Source organism: Adiantum capillus-veneris, chromosome 3 (genome assembly GCF_014529385.1).
Source record: "Adiantum capillus-veneris isolate H3 chromosome 3, ASM1452938v2, whole genome shotgun sequence".
NCBI lineage: Eukaryota > Viridiplantae > Streptophyta > Polypodiopsida > Polypodiales > Pteridaceae > Adiantum > Adiantum capillus-veneris.
The window spans coordinates 172,749,241-172,752,453 of NC_140933.1; positions in this window are offsets into that span (position 1 = coordinate 172,749,241).

The following is a 3,213-nucleotide window of genomic DNA, read 5'->3' on the forward strand; positions in this document are numbered from 1 at the left end:
TTTATCTGCTCTTTGGGTAGTCTGATTACTTATTTTGGTACTTTCTAGTTACTGTCTTATACTGTAATGTTGAGTATGACTTGGGTACTTTTGGTGCTTGAAACTGCTCTGGTACTGTCAAAACTTTTGGTACTTTAGGTACTTTTGGTATTTCTAGTACCTTGATACTACATTGGTATTTTCTTCTAATAATGTTTCCTTTGCTAATTGTTTGATTTGATACTGTCTTGGTTCTATTTTGTAACTGTTGCAATAATATTTTGGTACTGCATGTGTTATTCCTTGCTAGCAGTCAATTTTGGTGCCTGTTGGGTACTGTTTTGTTCTATTTTGGTACTCTTTCAATAATTTTTTGCTATTGCATGTGTTATTCCATGCATCTTGGTTGTTTTGGTAAGTAAATTATGAAAGCATTTTGTTTTGCAGAGAGAGTATGCCAGGCTCTACAATGAGTCCCTGGAAACCCAAGACCAGTACGAATTTGTAAGCAAGCTCTCTGCTGATGTGAAGAGAGGCATGACTCACACCTTGACTCCAAGGCCTCATGTTGTGGACCCTGAAAACACAATACATTTGTTTGGTTATTGTGTTGCCTGTGGGGAGGCTTTAGAGGCTTCTTACGTGGTTGGTACCTTCATGCTTCCTTGTAGGCATCAGTACCATCCACTGTGTTTTGCAGGTGTATTGAGAATGGAAGATACGCGCGTGAAGGAACTTTGCAACACTGCAATCCCTTCGGAGGCAAAGGCCTGGATTTCAGGGAGGTCATTATTGAAGAGTAAGTGGGGTGTTTGTGTTGGACACTACATGCTTATAATATCAGTTGAATTTATGATCTAATCTTCTCTTTCATCTTTGTGTATATGTAGGGAGAGGATCTTTCAGTGCGGACACCCATGACAACACCAACATCCTTGTGGATCGGAAGGATCTTCCTGGATATGGCAAGTCAGATGCCAGTCACATGTTCCAGGAAGATCCTTATAAGTCAGTGCATGAAGTATTGCATGACATTGGTGCCAACACGATGGAAGGCAAAAAGGGTGAGCCTGCTCTAGACTCCAGTTTGGAGGAAGATAACACTAAAGCCGAAGCGCAGGAAAGCCAGCAAGGCCCTAATTCTAGCACAGTGGAAGGGAAAGGGTCTGAGGCTGGTGTGGGCTCTGGTATGGCAGAAGCTAAAATGAAAACTGAAGTGCAGGAGAAGGATAAACACGAAAGCGAACCGATTGAGGAAGTTGATGACATAGAGATAGAGCTAGGCAAGAAGAAAAACGCAAAAATTCAGGCTGATGAGGAGGTGGCAGTGGAAGTTCCCTCGGCGGCGGCCGAGTGTTTGGATGCAACTCCAAAGTATGTAGAGGAGAAGGAAGGCAGAAAGACGAGGCAACTGGCAAAGAGTGAGGTGGAACTTGCTGACAGTGCGAAGGAGGCGGAACCTGCCGAGGGTGCGAAGGAGGCTGTGAAAGAGTATGGCACGGAGGAGGCAACTTATTTTGTGGAGGAGACGAAAGCCACGGAGGAGGCCGAAGGTGCGGGGCAGGCGACAACCTTAGAAACAGGTTATAACATTGACTGTGCCACACTCCCCGAACTCTTCCTTATGAAATGTAAAAAGCGCCCTAAAGGTCGTGGTCTCAAGCTGCGAACCTCCAAGAATTAGCTATTTAACAGCATTTTGTACTTGCTTCTGGCTTATCATGAAATACGATCCCATTTTGCGTTTGTCAATGTTTGGTGTCATGTCAGTCAGATGTTAATGTGTCCGTTCCTTGTTATGTCATGTTGTCAACAAATAGTAACCTTTAATGGTGCTAAATGTCCACACTTTCTATTGCCAAAAGGCTGGGTGTTCCTTTACTCATTTTGCTTCGTGGTACTTCAGTGAGGGACAGGTGATGGCTGAATGAAAAGCGATTGGATACATCAATGCCGCTAAACGTAAAGGCGAGCACTAAGCGCCTTGTCATTCTGGATGTGAATGGAGTTCTGTTGAAGGATTGTCATGAAGAACGTGAAGATTTGTGGAAAATCCCATTTCCAGAGGGATGTAAGCCATGATGCGTGCAGGTCTCCGGGAACAAATACTGTGTGGTCAGACGTGATTCGGAGGATTTCATCCTTAGCCTGAGGAGGGGATGCGACGTGATGCTTTGTTCCTGTAGCCAAAGACACAATCTGATGACCATACTGCATGCTTGCTTCCCTAAGTTGATGAAGATGCAAAGTCTCTTTTTAGGTATGAATCCCTTAACTTCCAAACTGGTTTGGCTGATTTTGGTACTGTATCTACCTTTGCTACTGATTTGTACATATTCTGGTACTGTTGGTTCTTTTTGTACTATTTGGTACTATCGTGTATAGGATTTGGTACTGTTGGTACAAATTGATACTGTCCACACAATTTTGGTAATGTTAGCACAATTTGGTACTGTTTGCACAATTGGGTTCTATTTGTTTCTTTTGGTTCTGTTTGGTTATTTTTATTCATTTTGGTCCTTTGGTACATTTGGTACTTTTGGTACTGTTTGCACAACTTGATACTGTCCATACAACCTGGTACTATTGGCACAACTTACTTTGGTACTGTTATGTATAGAACTTGCTGTTTTTATTTTTTTGGTGATTTAAGTCCTTTGGTACTTTGGTACTGAGGCGGTCCGGGGCGGGCAACAAGAAGAGCAACCTCTAGACACCCTTCAAGGTTCCCGTGCTGCTCAATTGGGTTGGGGTTGGAAAAAAACAACAAACACACACACAAACCCGCAACCTAACCCTACACAAATTTGGGGCACCACCTAGTTTTGGATGCGAACTAGGACGCGTAGAGAGAGAGAGAGAGAGAGAGAGAGAGAGAGAGAGAGAGAGAGAGAGAGAGAGAGAGAGAGAGAGAGAGAGAGAGAGAGAGAGAGAGAGAGAGAGAGAGAGAGAGAGAGAGAGATAGTGCTCGGGCTGCTTTGAAACGTATCGGCAATGATCAAGCAAACACAACTATATATTTAAGAAAGAGAGAGAAAGGGAGAGGGGGTGCTTCTTGCATTAATATCTTCTTACAAATCTGTCATGACAAATCAAAGTGAGATTAGTATTTGTTCAACATAGCTTGCGTAAATTTCACCACAACACATCACAAGAAAAGTCACCCCAATCAATGTCTTAAGGCCAGGGGAGTCCTCTCCACCCTGTCGCCCTCTTACAGTATGTGGGATTTAA